The 23,010-nt window shown below is 53.8% G+C and overlaps 41 non-coding genes across 41 annotated transcripts; all 41 read left to right on the plus strand.

Moving 5' to 3' along the window:
• Positions 1-256: 256 nt before the first annotated feature.
• On the plus strand, positions 257-328 carry Trnah-gug (transfer RNA histidin (anticodon GUG)). The gene has a single exon. It is a non-coding gene; the product is annotated as a tRNA-His (tRNA).
• Positions 329-917: 589 nt separating this feature from the next.
• Trnal-uag (transfer RNA leucine (anticodon UAG)) lies at positions 918-999 on the plus strand. The gene has a single exon. It is a non-coding gene; the product is annotated as a tRNA-Leu (tRNA).
• A 444-nt stretch (positions 1,000-1,443) lies between these two features.
• Trnae-cuc (transfer RNA glutamic acid (anticodon CUC)) lies at positions 1,444-1,515 on the plus strand. Its single transcript has one exon. It is a non-coding gene; the product is annotated as a tRNA-Glu (tRNA).
• Positions 1,516-1,889: 374 nt separating this feature from the next.
• On the plus strand, positions 1,890-1,961 carry Trnah-gug (transfer RNA histidin (anticodon GUG)). Its single transcript has one exon. It is a non-coding gene; the product is annotated as a tRNA-His (tRNA).
• Positions 1,962-2,550: 589 nt separating this feature from the next.
• On the plus strand, positions 2,551-2,632 carry Trnal-uag (transfer RNA leucine (anticodon UAG)). Its single transcript has one exon. It is a non-coding gene; the product is annotated as a tRNA-Leu (tRNA).
• Positions 2,633-3,076: 444 nt separating this feature from the next.
• On the plus strand, positions 3,077-3,148 carry Trnae-cuc (transfer RNA glutamic acid (anticodon CUC)). Its single transcript has one exon. It is a non-coding gene; the product is annotated as a tRNA-Glu (tRNA).
• Positions 3,149-3,522: 374 nt separating this feature from the next.
• Trnah-gug (transfer RNA histidin (anticodon GUG)) lies at positions 3,523-3,594 on the plus strand. Its single transcript has one exon. It is a non-coding gene; the product is annotated as a tRNA-His (tRNA).
• A 589-nt stretch (positions 3,595-4,183) lies between these two features.
• Trnal-uag (transfer RNA leucine (anticodon UAG)) lies at positions 4,184-4,265 on the plus strand. Its single transcript has one exon. It is a non-coding gene; the product is annotated as a tRNA-Leu (tRNA).
• A 444-nt stretch (positions 4,266-4,709) lies between these two features.
• Trnae-cuc (transfer RNA glutamic acid (anticodon CUC)) lies at positions 4,710-4,781 on the plus strand. Its single transcript has one exon. It is a non-coding gene; the product is annotated as a tRNA-Glu (tRNA).
• A 374-nt stretch (positions 4,782-5,155) lies between these two features.
• On the plus strand, positions 5,156-5,227 carry Trnah-gug (transfer RNA histidin (anticodon GUG)). The gene has a single exon. It is a non-coding gene; the product is annotated as a tRNA-His (tRNA).
• Positions 5,228-5,816: 589 nt separating this feature from the next.
• Positions 5,817-5,898, plus strand: Trnal-uag (transfer RNA leucine (anticodon UAG)). Its single transcript has one exon. It is a non-coding gene; the product is annotated as a tRNA-Leu (tRNA).
• Positions 5,899-6,342: 444 nt separating this feature from the next.
• Positions 6,343-6,414, plus strand: Trnae-cuc (transfer RNA glutamic acid (anticodon CUC)). The gene has a single exon. It is a non-coding gene; the product is annotated as a tRNA-Glu (tRNA).
• Positions 6,415-6,788: 374 nt separating this feature from the next.
• Positions 6,789-6,860, plus strand: Trnah-gug (transfer RNA histidin (anticodon GUG)). The gene has a single exon. It is a non-coding gene; the product is annotated as a tRNA-His (tRNA).
• Positions 6,861-7,449: 589 nt separating this feature from the next.
• Trnal-uag (transfer RNA leucine (anticodon UAG)) lies at positions 7,450-7,531 on the plus strand. Its single transcript has one exon. It is a non-coding gene; the product is annotated as a tRNA-Leu (tRNA).
• A 444-nt stretch (positions 7,532-7,975) lies between these two features.
• Trnae-cuc (transfer RNA glutamic acid (anticodon CUC)) lies at positions 7,976-8,047 on the plus strand. Its single transcript has one exon. It is a non-coding gene; the product is annotated as a tRNA-Glu (tRNA).
• A 374-nt stretch (positions 8,048-8,421) lies between these two features.
• Positions 8,422-8,493, plus strand: Trnah-aug (transfer RNA histidin (anticodon AUG)). Its single transcript has one exon. It is a non-coding gene; the product is annotated as a tRNA-His (tRNA).
• A 589-nt stretch (positions 8,494-9,082) lies between these two features.
• Trnal-uag (transfer RNA leucine (anticodon UAG)) lies at positions 9,083-9,164 on the plus strand. The gene has a single exon. It is a non-coding gene; the product is annotated as a tRNA-Leu (tRNA).
• A 444-nt stretch (positions 9,165-9,608) lies between these two features.
• On the plus strand, positions 9,609-9,680 carry Trnae-cuc (transfer RNA glutamic acid (anticodon CUC)). The gene has a single exon. It is a non-coding gene; the product is annotated as a tRNA-Glu (tRNA).
• Positions 9,681-10,054: 374 nt separating this feature from the next.
• Trnah-gug (transfer RNA histidin (anticodon GUG)) lies at positions 10,055-10,126 on the plus strand. Its single transcript has one exon. It is a non-coding gene; the product is annotated as a tRNA-His (tRNA).
• A 589-nt stretch (positions 10,127-10,715) lies between these two features.
• Positions 10,716-10,797, plus strand: Trnal-uag (transfer RNA leucine (anticodon UAG)). Its single transcript has one exon. It is a non-coding gene; the product is annotated as a tRNA-Leu (tRNA).
• A 444-nt stretch (positions 10,798-11,241) lies between these two features.
• Positions 11,242-11,313, plus strand: Trnae-cuc (transfer RNA glutamic acid (anticodon CUC)). The gene has a single exon. It is a non-coding gene; the product is annotated as a tRNA-Glu (tRNA).
• A 374-nt stretch (positions 11,314-11,687) lies between these two features.
• Trnah-gug (transfer RNA histidin (anticodon GUG)) lies at positions 11,688-11,759 on the plus strand. The gene has a single exon. It is a non-coding gene; the product is annotated as a tRNA-His (tRNA).
• A 589-nt stretch (positions 11,760-12,348) lies between these two features.
• On the plus strand, positions 12,349-12,430 carry Trnal-uag (transfer RNA leucine (anticodon UAG)). Its single transcript has one exon. It is a non-coding gene; the product is annotated as a tRNA-Leu (tRNA).
• A 1,071-nt stretch (positions 12,431-13,501) lies between these two features.
• Trnah-gug (transfer RNA histidin (anticodon GUG)) lies at positions 13,502-13,573 on the plus strand. The gene has a single exon. It is a non-coding gene; the product is annotated as a tRNA-His (tRNA).
• Positions 13,574-14,162: 589 nt separating this feature from the next.
• Positions 14,163-14,244, plus strand: Trnal-uag (transfer RNA leucine (anticodon UAG)). Its single transcript has one exon. It is a non-coding gene; the product is annotated as a tRNA-Leu (tRNA).
• A 444-nt stretch (positions 14,245-14,688) lies between these two features.
• Positions 14,689-14,760, plus strand: Trnae-cuc (transfer RNA glutamic acid (anticodon CUC)). The gene has a single exon. It is a non-coding gene; the product is annotated as a tRNA-Glu (tRNA).
• Positions 14,761-15,134: 374 nt separating this feature from the next.
• On the plus strand, positions 15,135-15,206 carry Trnah-gug (transfer RNA histidin (anticodon GUG)). Its single transcript has one exon. It is a non-coding gene; the product is annotated as a tRNA-His (tRNA).
• Positions 15,207-15,795: 589 nt separating this feature from the next.
• Positions 15,796-15,877, plus strand: Trnal-uag (transfer RNA leucine (anticodon UAG)). Its single transcript has one exon. It is a non-coding gene; the product is annotated as a tRNA-Leu (tRNA).
• A 444-nt stretch (positions 15,878-16,321) lies between these two features.
• On the plus strand, positions 16,322-16,393 carry Trnae-cuc (transfer RNA glutamic acid (anticodon CUC)). The gene has a single exon. It is a non-coding gene; the product is annotated as a tRNA-Glu (tRNA).
• A 374-nt stretch (positions 16,394-16,767) lies between these two features.
• Positions 16,768-16,839, plus strand: Trnah-gug (transfer RNA histidin (anticodon GUG)). Its single transcript has one exon. It is a non-coding gene; the product is annotated as a tRNA-His (tRNA).
• Positions 16,840-17,428: 589 nt separating this feature from the next.
• On the plus strand, positions 17,429-17,510 carry Trnal-uag (transfer RNA leucine (anticodon UAG)). Its single transcript has one exon. It is a non-coding gene; the product is annotated as a tRNA-Leu (tRNA).
• A 444-nt stretch (positions 17,511-17,954) lies between these two features.
• On the plus strand, positions 17,955-18,026 carry Trnae-cuc (transfer RNA glutamic acid (anticodon CUC)). The gene has a single exon. It is a non-coding gene; the product is annotated as a tRNA-Glu (tRNA).
• A 374-nt stretch (positions 18,027-18,400) lies between these two features.
• Positions 18,401-18,472, plus strand: Trnah-gug (transfer RNA histidin (anticodon GUG)). The gene has a single exon. It is a non-coding gene; the product is annotated as a tRNA-His (tRNA).
• Positions 18,473-19,061: 589 nt separating this feature from the next.
• Trnal-uag (transfer RNA leucine (anticodon UAG)) lies at positions 19,062-19,143 on the plus strand. Its single transcript has one exon. It is a non-coding gene; the product is annotated as a tRNA-Leu (tRNA).
• Positions 19,144-19,587: 444 nt separating this feature from the next.
• On the plus strand, positions 19,588-19,659 carry Trnae-cuc (transfer RNA glutamic acid (anticodon CUC)). The gene has a single exon. It is a non-coding gene; the product is annotated as a tRNA-Glu (tRNA).
• A 374-nt stretch (positions 19,660-20,033) lies between these two features.
• Positions 20,034-20,105, plus strand: Trnah-gug (transfer RNA histidin (anticodon GUG)). Its single transcript has one exon. It is a non-coding gene; the product is annotated as a tRNA-His (tRNA).
• A 589-nt stretch (positions 20,106-20,694) lies between these two features.
• Trnal-uag (transfer RNA leucine (anticodon UAG)) lies at positions 20,695-20,776 on the plus strand. Its single transcript has one exon. It is a non-coding gene; the product is annotated as a tRNA-Leu (tRNA).
• A 444-nt stretch (positions 20,777-21,220) lies between these two features.
• On the plus strand, positions 21,221-21,292 carry Trnae-cuc (transfer RNA glutamic acid (anticodon CUC)). The gene has a single exon. It is a non-coding gene; the product is annotated as a tRNA-Glu (tRNA).
• Positions 21,293-21,666: 374 nt separating this feature from the next.
• Positions 21,667-21,738, plus strand: Trnah-gug (transfer RNA histidin (anticodon GUG)). Its single transcript has one exon. It is a non-coding gene; the product is annotated as a tRNA-His (tRNA).
• A 589-nt stretch (positions 21,739-22,327) lies between these two features.
• On the plus strand, positions 22,328-22,409 carry Trnal-uag (transfer RNA leucine (anticodon UAG)). The gene has a single exon. It is a non-coding gene; the product is annotated as a tRNA-Leu (tRNA).
• A 444-nt stretch (positions 22,410-22,853) lies between these two features.
• On the plus strand, positions 22,854-22,925 carry Trnae-cuc (transfer RNA glutamic acid (anticodon CUC)). Its single transcript has one exon. It is a non-coding gene; the product is annotated as a tRNA-Glu (tRNA).
• Positions 22,926-23,010: the final 85 nt, after the last annotated feature.

Consider the following 23,010-nt stretch of genomic DNA (forward strand, 5'->3'; position numbering starts at 1 on the left):
GAGATGCGGCGTCTATTCACTTGTTATCGAGCCACATACCCATAGTCAAGAGGCTTGGAGGACTGCAAGACACTGCCAGGGAGGTGAATGTAGCTAACCACTCTAGTTAGTGTCCTGACAGCGCAGGCACGTTCATTTACTCGTATACACGTGATGGAGACCGTGTCTGACACTGCTGTGGCGTACACCTTGGCCTAGGCTTTGCTGTGTATCGCCACTTGCACTCCAGCCAGCTGCCTCCGTGGGCGCGTGCGTGGCCGTGATCGTCTAGTGGTTAGGACATTGCGTTGTGGCCGCAATAACCCAGGTTCGAATCCTGGTCACGGCAATTTTGAAAGTTTTGCCTTGCTACCGTTGCAGTGACGATAGTGCACGAGTACTCGAAATCACAGTGCTTTCTTGATTTTTCACTCGTGTTCCGCAGTCCGCAGTTTGTACTACCACTTCATCGCCAACACGTAATGCCGGCGGCCGTGAGGCGCAGACGTCCGCTGCTCTCTGTAGTCGAAAAGGGCAGTGGTTTGAGGTGCGACGGATTGGATGAACAGCGGAGCAGGAAGCTGTGGCGTGCACCGTTTCTACAAATGCTAGGAACACTGGGGCCGAAGGTAGCGCAGGTAGCGTGGCCGAGCGATCTAAGGCGCTTGTTTTAGGCACCAGTCTCTTCGGACGCGTGCGTTCGAAACCTGGTCACGGCACGAAAACGTCTCTTGATGCTGTCGCCTTAACTACGACAGCTTCAGACAAGTGGCGCCGCTACCACACGGCGGGCACGGCATTTTCTTGTTGTGGATGGCCTAAAGAGACGCTTCCAATGGGAGAGCAGAGGAAATACATGTTACAGCGATTGCCGAGATATTTCAATTCGAAGTGATCTTTGTAGTACTAAGGAAACGTATTGTCGTCGGCGCTATAACGGTAACGTGGCCGAGCGGTCTAAGGCGCTGGTTTTAGGCACCAGTGTCTTCGGAGGCGTGGGTTCGAATCCCACCGTTGCCAATTTTGACGTCTCATTTTTGTGCCGTTGCTGTGTGTTGTCGTGGGCTAGGACGCAGCTCCTGTGTCGCGCGTGTTGTGTAGGTAGAGTGGCCTAGCGGTCTAAGGCGCTGGTTTTAGGCACCAGTCACTTCGGAAGCGTGGGTTCCAACCCCACAGCTGCTAAACGTGTAATGTTTCCTGCGTCGAAGACAGCTGCACCCACTGCCCGCAAAGGAAACAGCACAACAAGGCGTGAGCGTCTGCTTCGTGAATTGTCGTAGAACAGTACGTGGAGCAACGACAGGATTTGTAGGCGCCTTTTGCTCTCGTCACTGCTGGCGTTCGTCTCCATGAAATGCGTCCACAGGATGCCGTTCTATAACGTGAAAGAGTGTATTTCTTACAGTTGTCGTCAGTTAATCGTGGCTGGTTGCTGCGTTCGCAGGAAGAGCACTGGCGTCGTTATCCGGTGTAGTCTAGTGGCTAGGATACCTGGCTCTCACCCAGGAGGCCCGGGTTCGATTCCCGGTACCGGAAACGTGAGTTTTTGTTGCTCCTCTAATGCGACTTGTCTCGACTTTGCTCGACTGACGCTACGCTGACGCGTGCACAAAGCTGCGTTAAGTATGATTCGCGGCTGCACCTGACGGCGAGAGAGATGCGGCGTCTATTCACTTGTTATCGAGCCACATACCCATAGTCAAGAGGCTTGGAGGACTGCAAGACACTGCCAGGGAGGTGAATGTAGCTAACCACTCTAGTTAGTGTCCTGACAGCGCAGGCACGTTCATTTACTCGTATACACGTGATGGAGACCGTGTCTGACACTGCTGTGGCGTACACCTTGGCCTAGGCTTTGCTGTGTATCGCCACTTGCACTCCAGCCAGCTGCCTCCGTGGGCGCGTGCGTGGCCGTGATCGTCTAGTGGTTAGGACATTGCGTTGTGGCCGCAATAACCCAGGTTCGAATCCTGGTCACGGCAATTTTGAAAGTTTTGCCTTGCTACCGTTGCAGTGACGATAGTGCACGAGTACTCGAAATCACAGTGCTTTCTTGATTTTTCACTCGTGTTCCGCAGTCCGCAGTTTGTACTACCACTTCATCGCCAACACGTAATGCCGGCGGCCGTGAGGCGCAGACGTCCGCTGCTCTCTGTAGTCGAAAAGGGCAGTGGTTTGAGGTGCGACGGATTGGATGAACAGCGGAGCAGGAAGCTGTGGCGTGCACCGTTTCTACAAATGCTAGGAACACTGGGGCCGAAGGTAGCGCAGGTAGCGTGGCCGAGCGATCTAAGGCGCTTGTTTTAGGCACCAGTCTCTTCGGACGCGTGCGTTCGAAACCTGGTCACGGCACGAAAACGTCTCTTGATGCTGTCGCCTTAACTACGACAGCTTCAGACAAGTGGCGCCGCTACCACACGGCGGGCACGGCATTTTCTTGTTGTGGATGGCCTAAAGAGACGCTTCCAATGGGAGAGCAGAGGAAATACATGTTACAGCGATTGCCGAGATATTTCAATTCGAAGTGATCTTTGTAGTACTAAGGAAACGTATTGTCGTCGGCGCTATAACGGTAACGTGGCCGAGCGGTCTAAGGCGCTGGTTTTAGGCACCAGTGTCTTCGGAGGCGTGGGTTCGAATCCCACCGTTGCCAATTTTGACGTCTCATTTTTGTGCCGTTGCTGTGTGTTGTCGTGGGCTAGGACGCAGCTCCTGTGTCGCGCGTGTTGTGTAGGTAGAGTGGCCTAGCGGTCTAAGGCGCTGGTTTTAGGCACCAGTCACTTCGGAAGCGTGGGTTCCAACCCCACAGCTGCTAAACGTGTAATGTTTCCTGCGTCGAAGACAGCTGCACCCACTGCCCGCAAAGGAAACAGCACAACAAGGCGTGAGCGTCTGCTTCGTGAATTGTCGTAGAACAGTACGTGGAGCAACGACAGGATTTGTAGGCGCCTTTTGCTCTCGTCACTGCTGGCGTTCGTCTCCATGAAATGCGTCCACAGGATGCCGTTCTATAACGTGAAAGAGTGTATTTCTTACAGTTGTCGTCAGTTAATCGTGGCTGGTTGCTGCGTTCGCAGGAAGAGCACTGGCGTCGTTATCCGGTGTAGTCTAGTGGCTAGGATACCTGGCTCTCACCCAGGAGGCCCGGGTTCGATTCCCGGTACCGGAAACGTGAGTTTTTGTTGCTCCTCTAATGCGACTTGTCTCGACTTTGCTCGACTGACGCTACGCTGACGCGTGCACAAAGCTGCGTTAAGTATGATTCGCGGCTGCACCTGACGGCGAGAGAGATGCGGCGTCTATTCACTTGTTATCGAGCCACATACCCATAGTCAAGAGGCTTGGAGGACTGCAAGACACTGCCAGGGAGGTGAATGTAGCTAACCACTCTAGTTAGTGTCCTGACAGCGCAGGCACGTTCATTTACTCGTATACACGTGATGGAGACCGTGTCTGACACTGCTGTGGCGTACACCTTGGCCTAGGCTTTGCTGTGTATCGCCACTTGCACTCCAGCCAGCTGCCTCCGTGGGCGCGTGCGTGGCCGTGATCGTCTAGTGGTTAGGACATTGCGTTGTGGCCGCAATAACCCAGGTTCGAATCCTGGTCACGGCAATTTTGAAAGTTTTGCCTTGCTACCGTTGCAGTGACGATAGTGCACGAGTACTCGAAATCACAGTGCTTTCTTGATTTTTCACTCGTGTTCCGCAGTCCGCAGTTTGTACTACCACTTCATCGCCAACACGTAATGCCGGCGGCCGTGAGGCGCAGACGTCCGCTGCTCTCTGTAGTCGAAAAGGGCAGTGGTTTGAGGTGCGACGGATTGGATGAACAGCGGAGCAGGAAGCTGTGGCGTGCACCGTTTCTACAAATGCTAGGAACACTGGGGCCGAAGGTAGCGCAGGTAGCGTGGCCGAGCGATCTAAGGCGCTTGTTTTAGGCACCAGTCTCTTCGGACGCGTGCGTTCGAAACCTGGTCACGGCACGAAAACGTCTCTTGATGCTGTCGCCTTAACTACGACAGCTTCAGACAAGTGGCGCCGCTACCACACGGCGGGCACGGCATTTTCTTGTTGTGGATGGCCTAAAGAGACGCTTCCAATGGGAGAGCAGAGGAAATACATGTTACAGCGATTGCCGAGATATTTCAATTCGAAGTGATCTTTGTAGTACTAAGGAAACGTATTGTCGTCGGCGCTATAACGGTAACGTGGCCGAGCGGTCTAAGGCGCTGGTTTTAGGCACCAGTGTCTTCGGAGGCGTGGGTTCGAATCCCACCGTTGCCAATTTTGACGTCTCATTTTTGTGCCGTTGCTGTGTGTTGTCGTGGGCTAGGACGCAGCTCCTGTGTCGCGCGTGTTGTGTAGGTAGAGTGGCCTAGCGGTCTAAGGCGCTGGTTTTAGGCACCAGTCACTTCGGAAGCGTGGGTTCCAACCCCACAGCTGCTAAACGTGTAATGTTTCCTGCGTCGAAGACAGCTGCACCCACTGCCCGCAAAGGAAACAGCACAACAAGGCGTGAGCGTCTGCTTCGTGAATTGTCGTAGAACAGTACGTGGAGCAACGACAGGATTTGTAGGCGCCTTTTGCTCTCGTCACTGCTGGCGTTCGTCTCCATGAAATGCGTCCACAGGATGCCGTTCTATAACGTGAAAGAGTGTATTTCTTACAGTTGTCGTCAGTTAATCGTGGCTGGTTGCTGCGTTCGCAGGAAGAGCACTGGCGTCGTTATCCGGTGTAGTCTAGTGGCTAGGATACCTGGCTCTCACCCAGGAGGCCCGGGTTCGATTCCCGGTACCGGAAACGTGAGTTTTTGTTGCTCCTCTAATGCGACTTGTCTCGACTTTGCTCGACTGACGCTACGCTGACGCGTGCACAAAGCTGCGTTAAGTATGATTCGCGGCTGCACCTGACGGCGAGAGAGATGCGGCGTCTATTCACTTGTTATCGAGCCACATACCCATAGTCAAGAGGCTTGGAGGACTGCAAGACACTGCCAGGGAGGTGAATGTAGCTAACCACTCTAGTTAGTGTCCTGACAGCGCAGGCACGTTCATTTACTCGTATACACGTGATGGAGACCGTGTCTGACACTGCTGTGGCGTACACCTTGGCCTAGGCTTTGCTGTGTATCGCCACTTGCACTCCAGCCAGCTGCCTCCGTGGGCGCGTGCGTGGCCGTGATCGTCTAGTGGTTAGGACATTGCGTTGTGGCCGCAATAACCCAGGTTCGAATCCTGGTCACGGCAATTTTGAAAGTTTTGCCTTGCTACCGTTGCAGTGACGATAGTGCACGAGTACTCGAAATCACAGTGCTTTCTTGATTTTTCACTCGTGTTCCGCAGTCCGCAGTTTGTACTACCACTTCATCGCCAACACGTAATGCCGGCGGCCGTGAGGCGCAGACGTCCGCTGCTCTCTGTAGTCGAAAAGGGCAGTGGTTTGAGGTGCGACGGATTGGATGAACAGCGGAGCAGGAAGCTGTGGCGTGCACCGTTTCTACAAATGCTAGGAACACTGGGGCCGAAGGTAGCGCAGGTAGCGTGGCCGAGCGATCTAAGGCGCTTGTTTTAGGCACCAGTCTCTTCGGACGCGTGCGTTCGAAACCTGGTCACGGCACGAAAACGTCTCTTGATGCTGTCGCCTTAACTACGACAGCTTCAGACAAGTGGCGCCGCTACCACACGGCGGGCACGGCATTTTCTTGTTGTGGATGGCCTAAAGAGACGCTTCCAATGGGAGAGCAGAGGAAATACATGTTACAGCGATTGCCGAGATATTTCAATTCGAAGTGATCTTTGTAGTACTAAGGAAACGTATTGTCGTCGGCGCTATAACGGTAACGTGGCCGAGCGGTCTAAGGCGCTGGTTTTAGGCACCAGTGTCTTCGGAGGCGTGGGTTCGAATCCCACCGTTGCCAATTTTGACGTCTCATTTTTGTGCCGTTGCTGTGTGTTGTCGTGGGCTAGGACGCAGCTCCTGTGTCGCGCGTGTTGTGTAGGTAGAGTGGCCTAGCGGTCTAAGGCGCTGGTTTTAGGCACCAGTCACTTCGGAAGCGTGGGTTCCAACCCCACAGCTGCTAAACGTGTAATGTTTCCTGCGTCGAAGACAGCTGCACCCACTGCCCGCAAAGGAAACAGCACAACAAGGCGTGAGCGTCTGCTTCGTGAATTGTCGTAGAACAGTACGTGGAGCAACGACAGGATTTGTAGGCGCCTTTTGCTCTCGTCACTGCTGGCGTTCGTCTCCATGAAATGCGTCCACAGGATGCCGTTCTATAACGTGAAAGAGTGTATTTCTTACAGTTGTCGTCAGTTAATCGTGGCTGGTTGCTGCGTTCGCAGGAAGAGCACTGGCGTCGTTATCCGGTGTAGTCTAGTGGCTAGGATACCTGGCTCTCACCCAGGAGGCCCGGGTTCGATTCCCGGTACCGGAAACGTGAGTTTTTGTTGCTCCTCTAATGCGACTTGTCTCGACTTTGCTCGACTGACGCTACGCTGACGCGTGCACAAAGCTGCGTTAAGTATGATTCGCGGCTGCACCTGACGGCGAGAGAGATGCGGCGTCTATTCACTTGTTATCGAGCCACATACCCATAGTCAAGAGGCTTGGAGGACTGCAAGACACTGCCAGGGAGGTGAATGTAGCTAACCACTCTAGTTAGTGTCCTGACAGCGCAGGCACGTTCATTTACTCGTATACACGTGATGGAGACCGTGTCTGACACTGCTGTGGCGTACACCTTGGCCTAGGCTTTGCTGTGTATCGCCACTTGCACTCCAGCCAGCTGCCTCCGTGGGCGCGTGCGTGGCCGTGATCGTCTAGTGGTTAGGACATTGCGTTGTGGCCGCAATAACCCAGGTTCGAATCCCGGTCACGGCAATTTTGAAAGTTTTGCCTTGCTACCGTTGCAGTGACGATAGTGCACGAGTACTCGAAATCACAGTGCTTTCTTGATTTTTCACTCGTGTTCCGCAGTCCGCAGTTTGTACTACCACTTCATCGCCAACACGTAATGCCGGCGGCCGTGAGGCGCAGACGTCCGCTGCTCTCTGTAGTCGAAAAGGGCAGTGGTTTGAGGTGCGACGGATTGGATGAACAGCGGAGCAGGAAGCTGTGGCGTGCACCGTTTCTACAAATGCTAGGAACACTGGGGCCGAAGGTAGCGCAGGTAGCGTGGCCGAGCGATCTAAGGCGCTTGTTTTAGGCACCAGTCTCTTCGGACGCGTGCGTTCGAAACCTGGTCACGGCACGAAAACGTCTCTTGATGCTGTCGCCTTAACTACGACAGCTTCAGACAAGTGGCGCCGCTACCACACGGCGGGCACGGCATTTTCTTGTTGTGGATGGCCTAAAGAGACGCTTCCAATGGGAGAGCAGAGGAAATACATGTTACAGCGATTGCCGAGATATTTCAATTCGAAGTGATCTTTGTAGTACTAAGGAAACGTATTGTCGTCGGCGCTATAACGGTAACGTGGCCGAGCGGTCTAAGGCGCTGGTTTTAGGCACCAGTGTCTTCGGAGGCGTGGGTTCGAATCCCACCGTTGCCAATTTTGACGTCTCATTTTTGTGCCGTTGCTGTGTGTTGTCGTGGGCTAGGACGCAGCTCCTGTGTCGCGCGTGTTGTGTAGGTAGAGTGGCCTAGCGGTCTAAGGCGCTGGTTTTAGGCACCAGTCACTTCGGAAGCGTGGGTTCCAACCCCACAGCTGCTAAACGTGTAATGTTTCCTGCGTCGAAGACAGCTGCACCCACTGCCCGCAAAGGAAACAGCACAACAAGGCGTGAGCGTCTGCTTCGTGAATTGTCGTAGAACAGTACGTGGAGCAACGACAGGATTTGTAGGCGCCTTTTGCTCTCGTCACTGCTGGCGTTCGTCTCCATGAAATGCGTCCACAGGATGCCGTTCTATAACGTGAAAGAGTGTATTTCTTACAGTTGTCGTCAGTTAATCGTGGCTGGTTGCTGCGTTCGCAGGAAGAGCACTGGCGTCGTTATCCGGTGTAGTCTAGTGGCTAGGATACCTGGCTCTCACCCAGGAGGCCCGGGTTCGATTCCCGGTACCGGAAACGTGAGTTTTTGTTGCTCCTCTAATGCGACTTGTCTCGACTTTGCTCGACTGACGCTACGCTGACGCGTGCACAAAGCTGCGTTAAGTATGATTCGCGGCTGCACCTGACGGCGAGAGAGATGCGGCGTCTATTCACTTGTTATCGAGCCACATACCCATAGTCAAGAGGCTTGGAGGACTGCAAGACACTGCCAGGGAGGTGAATGTAGCTAACCACTCTAGTTAGTGTCCTGACAGCGCAGGCACGTTCATTTACTCGTATACACGTGATGGAGACCGTGTCTGACACTGCTGTGGCGTACACCTTGGCCTAGGCTTTGCTGTGTATCGCCACTTGCACTCCAGCCAGCTGCCTCCGTGGGCGCGTGCGTGGCCGTGATCGTCTAGTGGTTAGGACATTGCGTTATGGCCGCAATAACCCAGGTTCGAATCCTGGTCACGGCAATTTTGAAAGTTTTGCCTTGCTACCGTTGCAGTGACGATAGTGCACGAGTACTCGAAATCACAGTGCTTTCTTGATTTTTCACTCGTGTTCCTCAGTCCGCAGTTTGTACTACCACTTCATCGCCAACACGTAATGCCGGCGGCCGTGAGGCGCAGACGTCCGCTGCTCTCTGTAGTCGAAAAGGGCAGTGGTTTGAGGTGCGACGGATTGGATGAACAGCGGAGCAGGAAGCTGTGGCGTGCACCGTTTCTACAAATGCTAGGAACACTGGGGCCGAAGGTAGCGCAGGTAGCGTGGCCGAGCGATCTAAGGCGCTTGTTTTAGGCACCAGTCTCTTCGGACGCGTGCGTTCGAAACCTGGTCACGGCACGAAAACGTCTCTTGATGCTGTCGCCTTAACTACGACAGCTTCAGACAAGTGGCGCCGCTACCACACGGCGGGCACGGCATTTTCTTGTTGTGGATGGCCTAAAGAGACGCTTCCAATGGGAGAGCAGAGGAAATACATGTTACAGCGATTGCCGAGATATTTCAATTCGAAGTGATCTTTGTAGTACTAAGGAAACGTATTGTCGTCGGCGCTATAACGGTAACGTGGCCGAGCGGTCTAAGGCGCTGGTTTTAGGCACCAGTGTCTTCGGAGGCGTGGGTTCGAATCCCACCGTTGCCAATTTTGACGTCTCATTTTTGTGCCGTTGCTGTGTGTTGTCGTGGGCTAGGACGCAGCTCCTGTGTCGCGCGTGTTGTGTAGGTAGAGTGGCCTAGCGGTCTAAGGCGCTGGTTTTAGGCACCAGTCACTTCGGAAGCGTGGGTTCCAACCCCATAGCTGCTAAACGTGTAATGTTTCCTGCGTCGAAGACAGCTGCACCCACTGCCCGCAAAGGAAACAGCACAACAAGGCGTGAGCGTCTGCTTCGTGAATTGTCGTAGAACAGTACGTGGAGCAACGACAGGATTTGTAGGCGCCTTTTGCTCTCGTCACTGCTGGCGTTCGTCTCCATGAAATGCGTCCAGAGGATGCCGTTCTATAACGTGAAAGAGTGTATTTCTTACAGTTGTCGTCAGTTAATCGTGGCTGGTTGCTGCGTTCGCAGGAAGAGCACTGGCGTCGTTATCCGGTGTAGTCTAGTGGCTAGGATACCTGGCTCTCACCCAGGAGGCCCGGGTTCGATTCCCGGTACCGGAAACGTGAGTTTTTGTTGCTCCTCTAATGCGACTTGTCTCGACTTTGCTCGACTGACGCTACGCTGACGCGTGCACAAAGCTGCGTTAAGTATGATTCGCGGCTGCACCTGACGGCGAGAGAGATGCGGCGTCTATTCACTTGTTATCGAGCCACATACCCATAGTCAAGAGGCTTGGAGGACTGCAAGACACTGCCAGGGAGGTGAATGTAGCTAACCACTCTAGTTAGTGTCCTGACAGCGCAGGCACGTTCATTTACTCGTATACACGTGATGGAGACCGTGTCTGACACTGCTGTGGCGTACACCTTGGCCTAGGCTTTGCTGTGTATCGCCACTTGCACTCCAGCCAGCTGCCTCCGTGGGCGCGTGCGTGGCCGTGATCGTCTAGTGGTTAGGACATTGCGTTGTGGCCGCAATAACCCAGGTTCGAATCCTGGTCACGGCAATTTTGAAAGTTTTGCCTTGCTACCGTTGCAGTGACGATAGTGCACGAGTACTCGAAATCACAGTGCTTTCTTGATTTTTCACTCGTGTTCCGCAGTCCGCAGTTTGTACTACCACTTCATCGCCAACACGTAATGCCGGCGGCCGTGAGGCGCAGACGTCCGCTGCTCTCTGTAGTCGAAAAGGGCAGTGGTTTGAGGTGCGACGGATTGGATGAACAGCGGAGCAGGAAGCTGTGGCGTGCACCGTTTCTACAAATGCTAGGAACAGTGGGGCCGAAGGTAGCGCAGGTAGCGTGGCCGAGCGATCTAAGGCGCTTGTTTTAGGCACCAGTCTCTTCGGACGCGTGCGTTCGAAACCTGGTCACGGCACGAAAACGTCTCTTGATGCTGTCGCCTTAACTACGACAGCTTCAGACAAGTGGCGCCGCTACCACACGGCGGGCACGGCATTTTCTTGTTGTGGATGGCCTAAAGAGACGCTTCCAATGGGAGAGCAGAGGAAATACATGTTACAGCGATTGCCGAGATATTTCAATTCGAAGTGATCTTTGTAGTACTAAGGAAACGTATTGTCGTCGGCGCTATAACGGTAACGTGGCCGAGCGGTCTAAGGCGCTGGTTTTAGGCACCAGTGTCTTCGGAGGCGTGGGTTCGAATCCCACCGTTGCCAATTCTGACGTCTCATTTTTGTGCCGTTGCTGTGTGTTGTCGTGGGCTAGGACGCAGCTCCTGTGTCGCGCGTGTTGTGTAGGTAGAGTGGCCTAGCGGTCTAAGGCGCTGGTTTTAGGCACCAGTCACTTCGGAAGCGTGGGTTCCAACCCCACAGCTGCTAAACGTGTAATGTTTCCTGCGTCGAAGACAGCTGCACCCACTGCCCGCAAAGGAAACAGCACAACAAGGCGTGAGCGTCTGCTTCGTGAATTGTCGTAGAACAGTACGTGGAGCAACGACAGGATTTGTAGGCGCCTTTTGCTCTCGTCACTGCTGGCGTTCGTCTCCATGAAATGCGTCCACAGGATGCCGTTCTATAACGTGAAAGAGTGTATTTCTTACAGTTGTCGTCAGTTAATCGTGGCTGGTTGCTGCGTTCGCAGGAAGAGCACTGGCGTCGTTATCCGGTGTAGTCTAGTGGCTAGGATACCTGGCTCTCACCCAGGAGGCCCGGGTTCGATTCCCGGTACCGGAAACGTGAGTTTTTGTTGCTCCTCTAATGCGACTTGTCTCGACTTTGCTCGACTGACGCTACGCTGACGCGTGCACAAAGCTGCGTTAAGTATGATTCGCGGCTGCACCTGACGGCGAGAGAGATGCGGCGTCTATTCACTTGTTATCGAGCCACATACCCATAGTCAAGAGGCTTGGAGGACTGCAAGACACTGCCAGGGAGGTGAATGTAGCTAACCACTCTAGTTAGTGTCCTGACAGCGCAGGCACGTTCATTTACTCGTATACACGTGATGGAGACCGTGTCTGACACTGCTGTGGCGTACACCTTGGCCTAGGCTTTGCTGTGTATCGCCACTTGCACTCCAGCCAGCTGCCTCCGTGGGCGCGTGCGTGGCCGTGATCGTCTAGTGGTTAGGACATTGCGTTGTGGCCGCAATAACCCAGGTTCGAATCCTGGTCACGGCAATTTTGAAAGTTTTGCCTTGCTACCGTTGCAGTGACGATAGTGCACGAGTACTCGAAATCACAGTGCTTTCTTGATTTTTCACTCGTGTTCCGCAGTCCGCAGTTTGTACTACCACTTCATCGCCAACACGTAATGCCGGCGGCCGTGAGGCGCAGACGTCCGCTGCTCTCTGTAGTCGAAAAGGGCAGTGGTTTGAGGTGCGACGGATTGGATGAACAGCGGAGCAGGAAGCTGTGGCGTGCACCGTTTCTACAAATGCTAGGAACACTGGGGCCGAAGGTAGCGCAGGTAGCGTGGCCGAGCGATCTAAGGCGCTTGTTTTAGGCACCAGTCTCTTCGGACGCGTGCGTTCGAAACCTGGTCACGGCACGAAAACGTCTCTTGATGCTGTCGCCTTAACTACGACAGCTTCAGACAAGTGGCGCCGCTACCACACGGCGGGCACGGCATTTTCTTGTTGTGGATGGCCTAAAGAGACGCTTCCAATGGGAGAGCAGAGGAAATACATGTTACAGCGATTGCCGAGATATTTCAATTCGAAGTGATCTTTGTAGTACTAAGGAAACGTATTGTCGTCGGCGCTATAACGGTAACGTGGCCGAGCGGTCTAAGGCGCTGGTTTTAGGCACCAGTCTCTTCGGAGGCGTGGGTTCGAATCCCACCGTTGCCAATTTTGACGTCTCATTTTTGTGCCGTTGCTGTGTGTTGTCGTGGGCTAGGACGCAGCTCCTGTGTCGCGCGTGTTGTGTAGGTAGAGTGGCCTAGCGGTCTAAGGCGCTGGTTTTAGGCACCAGTCACTTCGGAAGCGTGGGTTCCAACCCCATAGCTGCTAAACGTGTAATGTTTCCTGCGTCGAAGACAGCTGCACCCACTGCCCGCAAAGGAAACAGCACAACAAGGCGTGAGCGTCTGCTTCGTGAATTGTCGTAGAACAGTACGTGGAGCAACGACAGGATTTGTAGGCGCCTTTTGCTCTCGTCACTGCTGGCGTTCGTCTCCATGAAATGCGTCCAGAGGATGCCGTTCTATAACGTGAAAGAGTGTATTTCTTACAGTTGTCGTCAGTTAATCGTGGCTGGTTGCTGCGTTCGCAGGAAGAGCACTGGCGTCGTTATCCGGTGTAGTCTAGTGGTGCCGGCACGAAAGCTCAGCGTGTTCGGTCAGAGGGTTACGCGCCCTCTGTAATAAAAAAACTGAGTCAATCGATCAAAAAAACGAACATAAATGGATGTCTTACGACGCCCGCCCTGACCAGATGCAACGAACAAAAGCGAACAAAATGAGATTTAAAAAAAAAAAAAAAAAAAAAGTGGCTAGGATACCTGGCTCTCACCCAGGAGGCCCGGGTTCGATTCCCGGTACCGGAAACGTGAGTTTTTGTTGCTCCTCTAATGCGACTTGTCTCGACTTTGCTCGACTGACGCTACGCTGACGCGTGCACAAAGCTGCGTTAAGTATGATTCGCGGCTGCACCTGACGGCGAGAGAGATGCGGCGTCTATTCACTTGTTATCGAGCCACATACCCATAGTCAAGAGGCTTGGAGGACTGCAAGACACTGCCAGGGAGGTGAATGTAGCTAACCACTCTAGTTAGTGTCCTGACAGCGCAGGCACGTTCATTTACTCGTATACACGTGATGGAGACCGTGTCTGACACTGCTGTGGCGTACACCTTGGCCTAGGCTTTGCTGTGTATCGCCACTTGCACTCCAGCCAGCTGCCTCCGTGGGCGCGTGCGTGGCCGTGATCGTCTAGTGGTTAGGACATTGCGTTGTGGCCGCAATAACCCAGGTTCGAATCCTGGTCACGGCAATTTTGAAAGTTTTGCCTTGCTACCGTTGCAGTGACGATAGTGCACGAGTACTCGAAATCACAGTGCTTTCTTGATTTTTCACTCGTGTTCCGCAGTCCGCAGTTTGTACTACCACTTCATCGCCAACACGTAATGCCGGCGGCCGTGAGGCGCAGACGTCCGCTGCTCTCTGTAGTCGAAAAGGGCAGTGGTTTGAGGTGCGACGGATTGGATGAACAGCGGAGCAGGAAGCTGTGGCGTGCACCGTTTCTACAAATGCTAGGAACAGTGGGGCCGAAGGTAGCGCAGGTAGCGTGGCCGAGCGATCTAAGGCGCTTGTTTTAGGCACCAGTCTCTTCGGACGCGTGCGTTCGAAACCTGGTCACGGCACGAAAACGTCTCTTGATGCTGTCGCCTTAACTACGACAGCTTCAGACAAGTGGCGCCGCTACCACACGGCGGGCACGGCATTTTCTTGTTGTGGATGGCCTAAAGAGACGCTTCCAATGGGAGAGCAGAGGAAATACATGTTACAGCGATTGCCGAGATATTTCAATTCGAAGTGATCTTTGTAGTACTAAGGAAACGTATTGTCGTCGGCGCTATAACGGTAACGTGGCCGAGCGGTCTAAGGCGCTGGTTTTAGGCACCAGTGTCTTCGGAGGCGTGGGTTCGAATCCCACCGTTGCCAATTTTGACGTCTCATTTTTGTGCCGTTGCTGTGTGTTGTCGTGGGCTAGGACGCAGCTCCTGTGTCGCGCGTGTTGTGTAGGTAGAGTGGCCTAGCGGTCTAAGGCGCTGGTTTTAGGCACCAGTCACTTCGGAAGCGTGGGTTCCAACCCCACAGCTGCTAAACGTGTAATGTTTCCTGCGTCGAAGACAGCTGCACCCACTGCCCGCAAAGGAAACAGCACAACAAGGCGTGAGCGTCTGCTTCGTGAATTGTCGTAGAACAGTACGTGGAGCAACGACAGGATTTGTAGGCGCCTTTTGCTCTCGTCACTGCTGGCGTTCGTCTCCATGAAATGCGTCCACAGGATGCCGTTCTATAACGTGAAAGAGTGTATTTCTTACAGTTGTCGTCAGTTAATCGTGGCTGGTTGCTGCGTTCGCAGGAAGAGCACTGGCGTCGTTATCCGGTGTAGTCTAGTGGCTAGGATACCTGGCTCTCACCCAGGAGGCCCGGGTTCGATTCCCGGTACCGGAAACGTGAGTTTTTGTTGCTCCTCTAATGCGACTTGTCTCGACTTTGCTCGACTGACGCTACGCTGACGCGTGCACAAAGCTGCGTTAAGTATGATTCGCGGCTGCACCTGACGGCGAGAGAGATGCGGCGTCTATTCACTTGTTATCGAGCCACATACCCATAGTCAAGAGGCTTGGAGGACTGCAAGACACTGCCAGGGAGGTGAATGTAGCTAACCACTCTAGTTAGTGTCCTGACAGCGCAGGCACGTTCATTTACTCGTATACACGTGATGGAGACCGTGTCTGACACTGCTGTGGCGTACACCTTGGCCTAGGCTTTGCTGTGTATCGCCACTTGCACTCCAGCCAGCTGCCTCCGTGGGCGCGTGCGTGGCCGTGATCGTCTAGTGGTAAGGACATTGCGTTGTGGCCGCAATAACCCAGGTTCGAATCCTGGTCACGGCAATTTTGAAAGTTTTGCCTTGCTACCGTTGCAGTGACGATAGTGCACGAGTACTCGAAATCACAGTGCTTTCTTGATTTTTCACTCGTGTTCCGCAGTCCGCAGTTTGTACTACCACTTCATCGCCAACACGTAATGCCGGCGGCCGTGAGGCGCAGACGTCCGCTGCTCTCTGTAGTCGAAAAGGGCAGTGGTTTGAGGTGCGACGGATTGGATGAACAGCGGAGCAGGAAGCTGTGGCGTGCACCGTTTCTACAAATGCTAGGAACACTGGGGCCGAAGGTAGCGCAGGTAGCGTGGCCGAGCGATCTAAGGCGCTTGTTTTAGGCACCAGTCTCTTCGGACGCGTGCGTTCGAAACCTGGTCACGGCACGAAAACGTCTCTTGATGCTGTCGCCTTAACTACGACAGCTTCAGACAAGTGGCGCCGCTACCACACGGCGGGCACGGCATTTTCTTGTTGTGGATGGCCTAAAGAGACGCTTCCAATGGGAGAGCAGAGGAAATACATGTTACAGCGATTGCCGAGATATTTCAATTCGAAGTGATCTTTGTAGTACTAAGGAAACGTATTGTCGTCGGCGCTATAACGGTAACGTGGCCGAGCGGTCTAAGGCGCTGGTTTTAGGCACCAGTGTCTTCGGAGGCGTGGGTTCGAATCCCACCGTTGCCAATTTTGACGTCTCATTTTTGTGCCGTTGCTGTGTGTTGTCGTGGGCTAGGACGCAGCTCCTGTGTCGCGCGTGTTGTGTAGGTAGAGTGGCCTAGCGGTCTAAGGCGCTGGTTTTAGGCACCAGTCACTTCGGAAGCGTGGGTTCCAACCCCACAGCTGCTAAACGTGTAATGTTTCCTGCGTCGAAGACAGCTGCACCCACTGCCCGCAAAGGAAACAGCACAACAAGGCGTGAGCGTCTGCTTCGTGAATTGTCGTAGAACAGTACGTGGAGCAACGACAGGATTTGTAGGCGCCTTTTGCTCTCGTCACTGCTGGCGTTCGTCTCCATGAAATGCGTCCACAGGATGCCGTTCTATAACGTGAAAGAGTGTATTTCTTACAGTTGTCGTCAGTTAATCGTGGCTGGTTGCTGCGTTCGCAGGAAGAGCACTGGCGTCGTTATCCGGTGTAGTCTAGTGGCTAGGATACCTGGCTCTCACCCAGGAGGCCCGGGTTCGATTCCCGGTACCGGAAACGTGAGTTTTTGTTGCTCCTCTAATGCGACTTGTCTCGACTTTGCTCGACTGACGCTACGCTGACGCGTGCACAAAGCTGCGTTAAGTATGATTCGCGGCTGCACCTGACGGCGAGAGAGATGCGGCGTCTATTCACTTGTTATCGAGCCACATACCCATAGTCAAGAGGCTTGGAGGACTGCAAGACACTGCCAGGGAGGTGAATGTAGCTAACCACTCTAGTTAGTGTCCTGACAGCGCAGGCACGTTCATTTACTCGTATACACGTGATGGAGACCGTGTCTGACACTGCTGTGGCGTACACCTTGGCCTAGGCTTTGCTGTGTATCGCCACTTGCACTCCAGCCAGCTGCCTCCGTGGGCGCGTGCGTGGCCGTGATCGTCTAGTGGTTAGGACATTGCGTTGTGGCCGCAATAACCCAGGTTCGAATCCTGGTCACGGCAATTTTGAAAGTTTTGCCTTGCTACCGTTGCAGTGACGATAGTGCACGAGTACTCGAAATCACAGTGCTTTCTTGATTTTTCACTCGTGTTCCGCAGTCCGCAGTTTGTACTACCACTTCATCGCCAACACGTAATGCCGGCGGCCGTGAGGCGCAGACGTCCGCTGCTCTCTGTAGTCGAAAAGGGCAGTGGTTTGAGGTGCGACGGATTGGATGAACAGCGGAGCAGGAAGCTGTGGCGTGCACCGTTTCTACAAATGCTAGGAACACTGGGGCCGAAGGTAGCGCAGGTAGCGTGGCCGAGCGATCTAAGGCGCTTGTTTTAGGCACCAGTCTCTTCGGACGCGTGCGTTCGAAACCTGGTCACGGCACGAAAACGTCTCTTGATGCTGTCGCCTTAACTACGACAGCTTCAGACAAGTGGCGCCGCTACCACACGGCGGGCACGGCATTTTCTTGTTGTGGATGGCCTAAAGAGACGCTTCCAATGGGAGAGCAGAGGAAATACATGTTACAGCGATTGCCGAGATATTTCAATTCGAAGTGATCTTTGTAGTACTAAGGAAACGTATTGTCGTCGGCGCTATAACGGTAACGTGGCCGAGCGGTCTAAGGCGCTGCTTTTAGGCACCAGTCTCTTCGGAGGCGTGGGTTCGAATCCCACCGTTGCCAATTTTGACGTCTCATTTTTGTGCCGTTGCTGTGTGTTGTCGTGGGCTAGGACGCAGCTCCTGTGTCGCGCGTGTTGTGTAGGTAGAGTGGCCTAGCGGTCTAAGGCGCTGGTTTTAGGCACCAGTCACTTCGGAAGCGTGGGTTCCAACCCCACAGCTGCTAAACGTGTAATGTTTCCTGCGTCGAAGACAGCTGCACCCACTGCCCGCAAAGGAAACAGCACAACAAGGCGTGAGCGTCTGCTTCGTGAATTGTCGTAGAACAGTACGTGGAGCAACGACAGGATTTGTAGGCGCCTTTTGCTCTCGTCACTGCTGGCGTTCGTCTCCATGAAATGCGTCCAGAGGATGCCGTTCTATAACGTGAAAGAGTGTATTTCTTACAGTTGTCGTCAGTTAATCGTGGCTGGTTGCTGCGTTCGCAGGAAGAGCACTGGCGTCGTTATCCGGTGTAGTCTAGTGGCTAGGATACCTGGCTCTCACCCAGGAGGCCCGGGTTCGATTCCCGGTACCGGAAACGTGAGTTTTTGTTGCTCCTCTAATGCGACTTGTCTCGACTTTGCTCGACTGACGCTACGCTGACGCGTGCACAAAGCTGCGTTAAGTATGATTCGCGGCTGCACCTGACGGCGAGAGAGATGCGGCGTCTATTCACTTGTTATCGAGCCACATACCCATAGTCAAGAGGCTTGGAGGACTGCAAGACACTGCCAGGGAGGTGAATGTAGCTAACCACTCTAGTTAGTGTCCTGACAGCGCAGGCACGTTCATTTACTCGTATACACGTGATGGAGACCGTGTCTGACACTGCTGTGGCGTACACCTTGGCCTAGGCTTTGCTGTGTATCGCCACTTGCACTCCAGCCAGCTGCCTCCGTGGGCGCGTGCGTGGCCGTGATCGTCTAGTGGTTAGGACATTGCGTTGTGGCCGCAATAACCCAGGTTCGAATCCTGGTCACGGCAATTTTGAAAGTTTTGCCTTGCTACCGTTGCAGTGACGATAGTGCACGAGTACTCGAAATCACAGTGCTTTCTTGATTTTTCACTCGTGTTCCGCAGTCCGCAGTTTGTACTACCACTTCATCGCCAACACGTAATGCCGGCGGCCGTGAGGCGCAGACGTCCGCTGCTCTCTGTAGTCGAAAAGGGCAGTGGTTTGAGGTGCGACGGATTGGATGAACAGCGGAGCAGGAAGCTGTGGCGTGCACCGTTTCTACAAATGCTAGGAACACTGGGGCCGAAGGTAGCGCAGGTAGCGTGGCCGAGCGATCTAAGGCGCTTGTTTTAGGCACCAGTCTCTTCGGACGCGTGCGTTCGAAACCTGGTCACGGCACGAAAACGTCTCTTGATGCTGTCGCCTTAACTACGACAGCTTCAGACAAGTGGCGCCGCTACCACACGGCGGGCACGGCATTTTCTTGTTGTGGATGGCCTAAAGAGACGCTTCCAATGGGAGAGCAGAGGAAATACATGTTACAGCGATTGCCGAGATATTTCAATTCGAAGTGATCTTTGTAGTACTAAGGAAACGTATTGTCGTCGGCGCTATAACGGTAACGTGGCCGAGCGGTCTAAGGCGCTGGTTTTAGGCACCAGTGTCTTCGGAGGCGTGGGTTCGAATCCCACCGTTGCCAATTTTGACGTCTCATTTTTGTGCCGTTGCTGTGTGTTGTCGTGGGCTAGGACGCAGCTCCTGTGTCGCGCGTGTTGTGTAGGTAGAGTGGCCTAGCGGTCTAAGGCGCTGGTTTTAGGCACCAGTCACTTCGGAAGCGTGGGTTCCAACCCCACAGCTGCTAAACGTGTAATGTTTCCTGCGTCGAAGACAGCTGCACCCACTGCCCGCAAAGGAAACAGCACAACAAGGCGTGAGCGTCTGCTTCGTGAATTGTCGTAGAACAGTACGTGGAGCAACGACAGGATTTGTAGGCGCCTTTTGCTCTCGTCACTGCTGGCGTTCGTCTCCATGAAATGCGTCCACAGGATGCCGTTCTATAACGTGAAAGAGTGTATTTCTTACAGTTGTCGTCAGTTAATCGTGGCTGGTTGCTGCGTTCGCAGGAAGAGCACTGGCGTCGTTATCCGGTGTAGTCTAGTGGCTAGGATACCTGGCTCTCACCCAGGAGGCCCGGGTTCGATTCCCGGTACCGGAAACGTGAGTTTTTGTTGCTCCTCTAATGCGACTTGTCTCGACTTTGCTCGACTGACGCTACGCTGACGCGTGCACAAAGCTGCGTTAAGTATGATTCGCGGCTGCACCTGACGGCGAGAGAGATGCGGCGTCTATTCACTTGTTATCGAGCCACATACCCATAGTCAAGAGGCTTGGAGGACTGCAAGACACTGCCAGGGAGGTGAATGTAGCTAACCACTCTAGTTAGTGTCCTGACAGCGCAGGCACGTTCATTTACTCGTATACACGTGATGGAGACCGTGTCTGACACTGCTGTGGCGTACACCTTGGCCTAGGCTTTGCTGTGTATCGCCACTTGCACTCCAGCCAGCTGCCTCCGTGGGCGCGTGCGTGGCCGTGATCGTCTAGTGGTTAGGACATTGCGTTGTGGCCGCAATAACCCAGGTTCGAATCCTGGTCACGGCAATTTTGAAAGTTTTGCCTTGCTACCGTTGCAGTGACGATAGTGCACGAGTACTCGAAATCACAGTGCTTTCTTGATTTTTCACTCGTGTTCCGCAGTCCGCAGTTTGTACTACCACTTCATCGCCAACACGTAATGCCGGCGGCCGTGAGGCGCAGACGTCCGCTGCTCTCTGTAGTCGAAAAGGGCAGTGGTTTGAGGTGCGACGGATTGGATGAACAGCGGAGCAGGAAGCTGTGGCGTGCACCGTTTCTACAAATGCTAGGAACACTGGGGCCGAAGGTAGCGCAGGTAGCGTGGCCGAGCGATCTAAGGCGCTTGTTTTAGGCACCAGTCTCTTCGGACGCGTGCGTTCGAAACCTGGTCACGGCACGAAAACGTCTCTTGATGCTGTCGCCTTAACTACGACAGCTTCAGACAAGTGGCGCCGCTACCACACGGCGGGCACGGCATTTTCTTGTTGTGGATGGCCTAAAGAGACGCTTCCAATGGGAGAGCAGAGGAAATACATGTTACAGCGATTGCCGAGATATTTCAATTCGAAGTGATCTTTGTAGTACTAAGGAAACGTATTGTCGTCGGCGCTATAACGGTAACGTGGCCGAGCGGTCTAAGGCGCTGGTTTTAGGCACCAGTGTCTTCGGAGGCGTGGGTTCGAATCACACCGTTGCCAATTTTGACGTCTCATTTTTGTGCCGTTGCTGTGTGTTGTCGTGGGCTAGGACGCAGCTCCTGTGTCGCGCGTGTTGTGTAGGTAGAGTGGCCGAGCGGTCTAAGGCGCTGGTTTTAGGCACCAGTCACTTCGGAAGCGTGGGTTCCAACCCCACAGCTGCTAAACGTGTAATGTTTCCTGCGTCGAAGACAGCTGCACCCACTGCCCGCAAAGGAAACAGCACAACAAGGCGTGAGCGTCTGCTTCGTGAATTGTCGTAGAACAGTACGTGGAGCAACGACAGGATTTGTAGGCGCCTTTTGCTCTCGTCACTGCTGGCGTTCGTCTCCATGAAATGCGTCCAGAGGATGCCGTTCTATAACGTGAAAGAGTGTATTTCTTACAGTTGTCGTCAGTTAATCGTGGCTGGTTGCTGCGTTCGCAGGAAGAGCACTGGCGTCGTTATCCGGTGTAGTCTAGTGGCTAGGATACCTGGCTCTCACCCAGGAGGCCCGGGTTCGATTCCCGGTACCGGAAACGTGAGTTTTTGTTGCTCCTCTAATGCGACTTGTCTCGACTTTGCTCGACTGACGCTACGCTGACGCGTGCACAAAGCTGCGTTAAGTATGATTCGCGGCTGCACCTGACGGCGAGAGAGATGCGGCGTCTATTCACTTGTTATCGAGCCACATACCCATAGTCAAGAGGCTTGGAGGACTGCAAGACACTGCCAGGGAGGTGAATGTAGCTAACCACTCTAGTTAGTGTCCTGACAGCGCAGGCACGTTCATTTACTCGTATACACGTGATGGAGACCGTGTCTGACACTGCTGTGGCGTACACCTTGGCCTAGGCTTTGCTGTGTATCGCCACTTGCACTCCAGCCAGCTGCCTCCGTGGGCGCGTGCGTGGCCGTGATCGTCTAGTGGTTAGGACATTGCGTTGTGGCCGCAATAACCCAGGTTCGAATCCTGGTCACGGCAATTTTGAAAGTTTTGCCTTGCTACCGTTGCAGTGACGATAGTGCACGAGTACTCGAAATCACAGTGCTTTCTTGATTTTTCACTCGTGTTCCGCAGTCCGCAGTTTGTACTACCACTTCATCGCCAACACGTAATGCCGGCGGCCGTGAGGCGCAGACGTCCGCTGCTCTCTGTAGTCGAAAAGGGCAGTGGTTTGAGGTGCGACGGATTGGATGAACAGCGGAGCAGGAAGCTGTGGCGTGCACCGTTTCTACAAATGCTAGGAACACTGGGGCCGAAGGTAGCGCAGGTAGCGTGGCCGAGCGATCTAAGGCGCTTGTTTTAGGCACCAGTCTCTTCGGACGCGTGCGTTCGAAACCTGGTCACGGCACGAAAACGTCTCTTGATGCTGTCGCCTTAACTACGACAGCTTCAGACAAGTGGCGCCGCTACCACACGGCGGGCACGGCATTTTCTTGTTGTGGATGGCCTAAAGAGACGCTTCCAATGGGAGAGCAGAGGAAATACATGTTACAGCGATTGCCGAGATATTTCAATTCGAAGTGATCTTTGTAGTACTAAGGAAACGTATTGTCGTCGGCGCTATAACGGTAACGTGGCCGAGCGGTCTAAGGCGCTGGTTTTAGGCACCAGTGTCTTCGGAGGCGTGGGTTCGAATCCCACCGTTGCCAATTTTGACGTCTCATTTTTGTGCCGTTGCTGTGTGTTGTCGTGGGCTAGGACGCAGCTCCTGTGTCGCGCGTGTTGTGTAGGTAGAGTGGCCTAGCGGTCTAAGGCGCTGGTTTTAGGCACCAGTCACTTCGGAAGCGTGGGTTCCAACCCCACAGCTGCTAAACGTGTAATGTTTCCTGCGTCGAAGACAGCTGCACCCACTGCCCGCAAAGGAAACAGCACAACAAGGCGTGAGCGTCTGCTTCGTGAATTGTCGTAGAACAGTACGTGGAGCAACGACAGGATTTGTAGGCGCCTTTTGCTCTCGTCACTGCTGGCGTTCGTCTCCATGAAATGCGTCCACAGGATGCCGTTCTATAACGTGAAAGAGTGTATTTCTTACAGTTGTCGTCAGTTAATCGTGGCTGGTTGCTGCGTTCGCAGGAAGAGCACTGGCGTCGTTATCCGGTGTAGTCTAGTGGCTAGGATACCTGGCTCTCACCCAGGAGGCCCGGGTTCGATTCCCGGTACCGGAAACGTGAGTTTTTGTTGCTCCTCTAATGCGACTTGTCTCGACTTTGCTCGACTGACGCTACGCTGACGCGTGCACAAAGCTGCGTT

Source organism: Schistocerca gregaria, chromosome 3 (genome assembly GCF_023897955.1).
Source record: "Schistocerca gregaria isolate iqSchGreg1 chromosome 3, iqSchGreg1.2, whole genome shotgun sequence".
In the NCBI taxonomy this organism is placed as follows: Eukaryota; Metazoa; Arthropoda; class Insecta; order Orthoptera; family Acrididae; genus Schistocerca; species Schistocerca gregaria.